The sequence below is a fragment of the Etheostoma spectabile genome, chromosome 16 (assembly GCF_008692095.1).
Source record: "Etheostoma spectabile isolate EspeVRDwgs_2016 chromosome 16, UIUC_Espe_1.0, whole genome shotgun sequence".
NCBI classification, from domain to species: Eukaryota; Metazoa; Chordata; class Actinopteri; order Perciformes; family Percidae; genus Etheostoma; species Etheostoma spectabile.
This window is the reverse complement of record NC_045748.1, coordinates 22849545-22858804: the sequence shown is the minus strand read 5'-3', so window position 1 is coordinate 22858804 and position 9260 is coordinate 22849545.

The following is a 9260-nucleotide window of genomic DNA, read 5'->3' as shown; positions in this document are numbered from 1 at the left end:
TGCACGCATCACTTTTTCTGCTGCGCGCAAGATAGCAATACCCCAAGACACACCTACCTGTAAGACCAGCCCGCCCATGGGAGCAAAGACGGGCACAGTGCATTTGCTATTTAAGAACGTGGGTGCAGAGGAAATCACTGCGTCTTAAAATAGCAAAAGACAGACGTCAGGCTTTGTTCCGCGCTTCGCTGGGTGCAGATGGGGTCCTATGAGTCTAACACCATTCCCCCTACTTTTTATCAGGCTACTATTTCCCTTCTGTTGAAGGGGGGAAAGGACCGCTCGACCCAGTTTCTTACAGGTCAATATTCTTTAAATATCAATCAAATATTGGCTAAAATACTTGCTTCTTGCATTTAAATAGTTATTCCTGAAGTCTCACCAGTTCAAACCGGCTTCATAAAAACAGGTTTTCTAATCTTTGTAGACTTTATAATGTAATATATTCCTCTAACTAACTAAGTCCTTAAAATTTCGAGATGTCCTCCTCCTGCTGGACACCAAAAAAGCTATTGATGGGTCAAGCGGGACCTCTTTTCTCTGCTCCTCGAGATTTGGTAAAAAATGTATTTCATGGACTAAATTATTATACGCCTCCCCACTTGCGCTGGTCCAAACCAGATCCCTCAGATCAAGTATTTTCCTTACCCTGGGGGTTGCCCTCACTATCAAGCATTAGTTATTGCCTTGTGATCTAGGAAGCCTAGGACAGTGATCCAGTGGAAGGGGGTACACAAAATCCATTATATGCCGATGATTATTATTGATGTAACATCCACTAAAATCAATACCTATATTATGTCTGTACTGGGGGAATAGGTAAGGTGTCAAGAGTGAGCTATGCCCTATAAATAGGAAATAGTCTATCAAACTCACACCTCCTGTAGAGTTGTATCACGTTCGTTTAAATACTGGGTGTCTGACTTATTCAAATTGAATTTTAAACCCCCCTTGAGGCACCATGGATGACTGTGATAGGTGGTCCCGCTTCATACATACACACCTACTCAAAATGAACACTAATTCATGTTTTTATTTAAATGTATCACAGTTTTTTTTTTTACAAACCAGATAAAGTATGTACCCGCTTATTTGGAATAAAAATTACAAGGAAAAGAAAAGAACATTACAGAGACCAAAACACAAGGGGGTATGGGACTACCTCATTTCAGTTTTTATTGGCCATGCAATATTCACGGCCTTTCCTTCTGGGTCGACCCTCTAGGACTGAAAGCGATCCAGCCAGGCGCGAAGAGAGCAGCGTCGTGCTACCTACTTCCCTGACTGCACTTGCTTTCTCCTCATTACCATGCCTTTACATTTCATAAAGGATTATCCAATAGTTACCCTTGAACATCCAATAATAAGGCAGCAATTTGGATGGAAGGTTGTCCGCTTCTCGTATCTCTATCCTCCAACCATTTTTTCCCTCCTTCGTGGTTGATTCCTTATTGGATCTGTGGAAGTGCAAAGGTATTAAATCATGAATATCCCCTTCCTTTAAATTAAATTTACCCTGCCATAAAATCAACTCTTCAGATTCCTCCAAATACGCAATTTTATTAAAATCAATATATCATGCTTGCCACACTACCTAACGTTACCCCTATGTAAACTTTCACTGGTGAGCCTTCAGCTAAAGCAGCAATATCCTTGTGTATATTATTTGTCGGGGTTGCAGAAAACTCTCTCGCCCCTCTAAATCGCACTGGGAATACTAGAATATGGTTACATCAGGACAGTGGGAGAACGCTTTGAAGAAAGTACATACACAAAGTAAAACTTGCCAATTATATCCTAAGTGAGGCTACATGAGATTGATGTAAACAGTTTCCCGCCACGTTGGCACATATGTTCTGACTTGTCCTAAAATACACATTATAGGAGTTCTACTTCCGGACTTTATCTGACGTTCTCAGAAAGACGTAGATCCAGATCCTTTGATTGGTGTATTGGGTGTCTATGGAGACGGAAGTCCTCTCAGGGGAACTATGATACGGTGACAGACTTTATAAGTTATATACAAGAAGATGTTTCTCCTTCACTGGAAAACCTCCCTGTTATATTGTCTGGTTAAGATATAAATGAAGTACTTGAAACTGGAGGAATTAAGATTAATACTGCAGGCTCTGCCTTTAAATTTGAGAAATATGGCGTCCCTTCATTGTCTATGCTGTTTTAAATCTCCTCCCGTGCAACATATTCTCCCTAGTCATTGTCATTATAAGTCTATTCAGAATTCTTTTTAGTTTTTTTTACACTTCATCAATTGATCCTTCATATTTACTGGTAAGCAACTATTATCCGTAGTACTTTTCATTTTAGTTATTGATCATTATCTATTTATCATTGTAAGCATGTATGTGTGTGTATATTCATCCATTTTGTGATTATTTTTTTATATTTTATATTTTAATGTTTTGTCTTTCTTGTTCTACAACTTAACATTTGTTTTTTAGTAATCCAGGATAGCTGAGATTTACCCAGGCTTATGTCTGACTATGGTTGTGGTATGGTTATGATTATGGTTGTGCGTGAGGCTTCATGCAGAGCGTTTGCCGTAGCCTATGTATACAATAATCACCAATGGTTGGCATGATAATTATTAACGTGTGTACTTTCTGACCTGGGGGGCAATCTGTAGCAGGAAAAGTGAACCCTACCTTGATACCATGCTGTTTATTGAGAAGGAGAACCAGGAAAGAGTCGGGGGAAATGCAACTCTACCGAGCCCAAGCCAGATCGCATCGCCAGACGTGTTGTTAAATTTTCAGGCACCCCCATTTCAGATCTAAAAAAAGGTGATGCTAAGTTTGTCTAGGCTGATCGTGGCCTCGTGTGTTTAGCTCTGCACAGGCAACCTGCAGCGCGTTGATGCTAATTCACATTAAGAAGTGAACGGCTCTTTTAAATGACATCCTGTCCTGAACTTAATGCCTCTTTAAAATGATATGCACATATACATACAGTACATTTTCTACAGGCTAACTTAATTCACATCCTCTATGGAAGCTGTGACTATCACCTACAGTGCATCAGCACTCTGTTCTTTGTGCAGAGGCCGTGCGGCGCAATATCTGCAAAGCATCTTCATTGAATATTAATAATAACGTCAATGGTAGTCTCACTTTGCCAGACCTTCCTCCACAGCGCTGTGAAAGACGTCCGTCTAGTTCATACATATTCTGGGTGGGAGAAAACGGCCCTGTTTATTTGCATTTCTTTTCAAACCAATCACAATCATCTTGGGCAACGCTAGGCGCCGGACCAGGTAACCATAGTCCTCATGAACGATAGTCTAGCTACCTGTCTGGATTTACCCTGCAGAGATCTAAGGAAACAGGTAGTCCTCAGATTGGAATGATAGTAGCTAGCTGTCTGGATTTACCCTGCAGAGATCTAGGACAGGTAAACCATAGTCCTTGATTGGACAGATAGTCTAGCTAGCTCTGGATTTACCCTGCAGAGATCTGAGGACCAGGGACCATAGTCCTTATAATCCACTAGACAACAGAAAGAAAGCAGAAGGTAATGGACATCAGGGCGAAAAGAGTGACATCCGGCAAATTTCAATAATCCCGAATGGAACGTTGTGGATATAGATCAATAGGATGGACACCCCTGATGTTGATCTTGTTAGATCACACTCTGTACTCAAATCAGCACTGTTTCCCTCTGTTCTGTTGCTGCTGCGGTGTGCATGCACGCAGCGATCCCCTTTTACGTTCACCATTTACACAGTGGTCATTCAGTGTTTACAATTAAACTATTCCTTATGTTTGCATGCATGTGAGGAAGTAATTGACCACAAACAGTCAAAATAGTAAAAGCTTCTGCGGTATTCAGAAGTACATGTTAATGGCATTCTGCTTATAAGTCATGTACATAATAGTAGTTAGCTTCATTTTGGTAAATAGCCCTAGCAGGGACACTGGGAGTTAAGGGTGCTGAGAGAAAGTATGTCATAAAATTATGTCTATAAAATACTAAAGCTGCAGCCATTCATGATTTTTTGCATTCATTTAAAAGGTGGACCTTGTTAAAGGTGAAATACAGGAGATGCACACCCATTATTCATAACTGTTATTAATAAATCAATAGAATTATGACTCTTCAGATATATCTTTTTTATCCGTCTAATTATCTTCTATCTTTCTTTATGGGCCTCTTCACCCAAGTGATGTGGCGCTACATTTCTACCTCAATACCAGAAATGGCGGCAAAAAGCAAGGACAAATAGTGAATAAATTGGCTCCATCATTGGCTCTAGTTGGAATTAAAATGTTCTATGTGCTTAAACATTGTGTGTTATTTGCTTATACATTTGAAGCAAAGGCAAAAGCATTATTTCAACATAAATGAAGACATGTTGGTCATGCATTAAGTTTGTTGTTATAAGTATTAGTTTTGTTTGTTGCATTAACCTGTGTTGTCTTCCCGTCAAATTGAAAGTCAACACTTTTGTTGGCGCTTTTTATCAATGTTTTTAACTTTTTTTTACGTTTTTGTCCCTTTTGTCAACACTTGCGTTTTTTTTTCAATTTTGTCACTTTTTTGGCGTTTTCAACGCTACGTAACCACTAACATATTACTTTAGTTTTACAGTTGGTTTATAAATTAAGGTTAATAAACCTCATTTTTAGGAAATTATACCTAATGTTGAATTAGAAAAGTAGAAATGAGGAATACTTAGACTAAAATTAAAGGAAGGGATGTTGAGCGATAAACGACTGGAATATGTCAACTTTTACTCAAGACTATTTAGAACCCTTCAATTTGTTTTAAAATGCTATAAAATTGAATAAGACGCCCCAAAATTAATAAGTAGAGATTTGTACTTGCCAAAGAGCTTTGTTTGGAATCAATCTGTTAATTGGGAATTAAAAAGAACATGGACATAGGAAACGAGTCAATTTGACCCAAGGACAACATGAGATTTATGTCTCTGTATGTTGATTTCCACATACTTAAATAAATCCAAACTATTGGCAATACCGAAAGAAGGGAAGGTTTGATATGTAAGAGCCAATTAGCACACTTGTGATGAATAGGAACCAATCTTTGGTTCCTCGGTCAACCCAGAAGCACACCAACACCACAACTACATACAAGAAGTGATTTGTCTGGAACCCAACTAAGATCTCATGGAAATAAATGGAACCAAATGTTTTACTACAAATATGACTTCCATTGATCAAAAGGTAAAGTTCGTCAATAGCTTTTGCCTAAAACAGCACCTCAGGCTTAAAGATTGGGCTTAGCCTCTACAATGTCCTTACTAATATTTACCTTGTAAAAGCATGATTATTATAGCTACACTGTCTCTGTGTTTCAGTAGTCCCTCGTTTCTTTTTGTGATAAACAGTACGTTTTAATTTCCGTGTTTTAGTAAGACAGCTATCAATCTCCACTCAGGTCACTGTACTGCACAATAATAATAATCTGTTAAAGTGCCATGGATTTTTGTTCCAACGTCAGGATCAGATGTTGAACCAGAGTTCTTTTATCCTTTATGGGTCGCTACATGAATCAATAAAACAAAGAAACTGAGTTGATTAAATCAACACAGCGGGAGCAGCTGTCAGTCCTATCATTTCTTTGTGGGTCTGAAAGCACAGGGGAAATCACTGCTGGCCAAACCACCGCTGTGTCCACTATTTTACCCATTCTCCATGTGGCTAAAACAACCACGTAAAAGGGAGGAAGTGTTTTATCATGACCTTTAGATGTCAAAAAAACCTTTGACATCGGACCAATGATTTCCAAAGTACAATACTCAACGGGGATAAAGGGGATTGTTTTTAAAGATTTATAGATAGAGCATTTTAACACACAGCAAAATCTAATCTAGCATCTAGACTGCGTGAATGCATATTATAGTGTGATGAATGGAGACAATACGTTATAATTGGAAGCTCTTTGGAGAACATTAAAGGATGAGCCACATTCAGTCGAGAACAACGCAAATACAAAGGTTTGTTGGTTCATTAAAACAGGAACTAGATGTAATCCTTCACAACGACTAACATACTTAACGTCATCATTTATCTAAGATCGCTGACAACATCATTGCGTTCGATCTTTGTCAATACTGCAATGTCTCCACCCACAAATTACTTTTTGCAACTTCAATTTTTTGCTCTACATTCTTAAAGCTGCAATGGGTAGGTAGAATGCATTTTTATTTCAGACCCGAAATCCCCTCTTCATCACTCAGGTAGTCTCGCATTGCAAGACCTTCCTCCACAGTGCTTCGGAGGAGGGTCTGGTTTAGATTCAAACTCTGATTGGACAGATAGTCTAGCTAGCTGTCTGTTTAACCCTGCAGAGATCTGAGGACCAGGTAACCATAGTCCTCAGATTGGACAGAGAGTCTAGCTAGCTGTCTGGATTACCCTGCAGAACCTGAGGACCAGGTAACCATAGTCCTCAGATTGGACAGATAGTCTAGCTAGCTGTCTGGATTTACCCTGCAGAGATCTGAGACCAGGTAACCATAGTCCTCAGATTGGACAGATAGTCTAGCTAGCTGTCTGGATTTACCCTGCAGATCTGAGGACCAGGTAACCATAGTCCTCAGATTGGACAGATAGTCTAGCTAGCTGTCTGGATTTACCCTGCAGAGATCTGAGGACCAGGCAACCATAGTCCTCAGAAATCCACCAGAGTTTAAAAAGCCCTAGGCTACACACCTCAATGCTTGAAGTCCAGCTGAATTTGAAATGTCAAGGATATAGACTAACTGGTGGAAAAAACGTAGGTTTTACATGTTGGTTTTTGCATGTGTAAATACTACAAATACTGTATGTTCCAAACACTTTCACACCATCCACTTTCTTTTGTTTTCTTTGTTAATTGATAATTCATGTTGTGCATTTTAGGCCATTGCTCTGTATGGCCTGGATTCATGAGATTCTCTCCCTTATTTTGTGATGCTAATAAACTAAATTTTTTGTACAGCAGTCTGTAGTTCCCATTTACTCTGGGTTCAATATCTCTTGGTTGCTTTCTGGTCTGACCTCACCATCACACCTGCTTTGTTGGGTTTAATGGCCCCACTTAATGACAGTCACGGCTCCGAGGTCTGACCAGCTAGAACTGAAAACTCCTCTTAGAAGGGGAGCAGGCCCTTTAAGGCTTCCAGCATGTTATCTTCTATTTTTGCTCTATTTTTAATAGTCCTCTTTATTGTGTGTTCAATTATTGTCACCGTTTTCTTTTCACATTCTGTAAACCAGTTAACATACAGTATTTGTAGTATTTACACATGCAAAAACCAACATGTAAAACCTACGTTTTTTCCACCAGTTAGTCTATATCCTTGACATTTCAAATTCAGCTGGACTTCACGCATTGAGGTGTGTAGCCTAGGGCTTTTTAAACTCTGGTGGATTTCTGAGGACATGGTGCATGGTCGCTCAGTCTCTGCAGGGTAAACCCAGACAGCTAGTAGACTATCTGTCCAATCTGAGGACTATGGTTACCTGGTCTCAGATCTCTGCAGGGTAAATCCAGACAGCTAGGTAGACTATCTGTCCAATCTGAGGACTATGGTTACCTGGTCCTCAGATCTCTGCAGGGTAAATCCAGACAGCTAGCTAGATCTCTGTCCAATCTGAGGACTATGGTTACCTGGGCCTCAGGCTACTGCAGGGTAATCCAGACAGCTAGCTGACTATCTGTCCAATCTGAGGACTATGGTTACCTGGTCTCAGATATCTGCAGGGTAAATCCAGACAGCTAGCTAGACTATCTGTCCAATCAGAGTTTGAATCTAACCAGACCCTCCTCCGAAGCACTGTGGAGGAAGGTCTTGCAATGCGAGACTACCTGAGTGATGAAGAGGGGATTTCGGGTCTGAAAATAAAAATGCATTCTACCTACCCATTGCAGCTTTAAGAATGTAGAGCAAAAAATTGAAGTTGCAAAAAGGTAATTTGTTGGTGGAGACATTGCAGTATTGACAAATTGATCGAACGCAATGACATGTTGTCAGCGATCTTAGATAAATGATGACAGTTAAGTTTATGTTAGTCGTTTGTGAAGGATTACATCTAGTTCCTGTTTTAATGAACCAACAAACCTTTGTATTTGCGTTGTTCTCTGACTGAATGTGGCTCATCCTTTAATGTTCTCCAAAGAGCTTCCAATTATAACGTATTGTCTCCATTCACTCACACTATAATATTGCATTCACGCAGTCTAGATGCTAGATTAGATTTTGCTAGTGTTAAAATGCTCATATCTATAAATCTTTTAAAAACAATCCCCTTTATTCCCCGTTGAGTATTGTACTTTGGAAATCATTGGTCAGATGTCAAAGGTTTTTTTGACATCTAAAGGTCATGATAAAACATCTTTCTCCCTTTTACGTGGTTTTTAGCCACATGGAGAATGGGTAAAATAGTGGACACAGCGGTGGTTTGGCCAGCAGTGATTTCCCCTGTGCTTTCAGACCCACAAAGAAATGATAGGACTTGACAGCTGCGTCCCGCTGTTTGATTTAATCAACTCAGTGTTTCTTTGTTTTATATTGATTCATGTAGCTGACCCATAAAGGTTAATAAAAGAACTCTGGTTCAAACATCTGATCCTGACGTTGGAACAAAAATCTCATGTCTGCACTTTAACAGATTATTATTATTGTGCAGTACAGTGACCTGAGTGGAGATTGATAGCTGTCTTACTATAAACACGGAAATTAAAACGTACTGGTTTATCACAAAAAGAACGAGGGACTACTGAAACACAGAGACAGTGTAGCTATAATAATCATGCTTTTACAAGGTAAATATTAGTAAGGACATTGTAGAGGCTAAGCCCAATCTTTAAGCCCCTGAGGTGCTGTTTTAGGCAACAGCTATTGACGCAACTTTTACCTTTTTGATCAATGGAAGTCATATTTGTAGTAAAACATTTGGTTCCATTTATTTCCATGAGATCTTAGTTGGGTTTCCAGACAAATCACTTCTTGTATGTATGTTGTGGTGTTGGTGTGCTTCTGGGTTGCACCCGAGGAACCAAAGATTGGTTCCTATTCATACCAAGTGTGCTAATTGGCTCTTACATATCAAACCTTCCCTTCTTTCAGGTATTGCCAATAGTTTGGATTTATTTAAGTATGTGGAAATCAACATACAGAGACATAAATCTCATGTTGTCCTTGGGTCAAATTGACTCGTTTTCCTATGTCCATGTTCTTTTTTAATTCCCCAATATAACATGATTGATTCCAAACAAAGCTCTTTGGCAAGTACAAA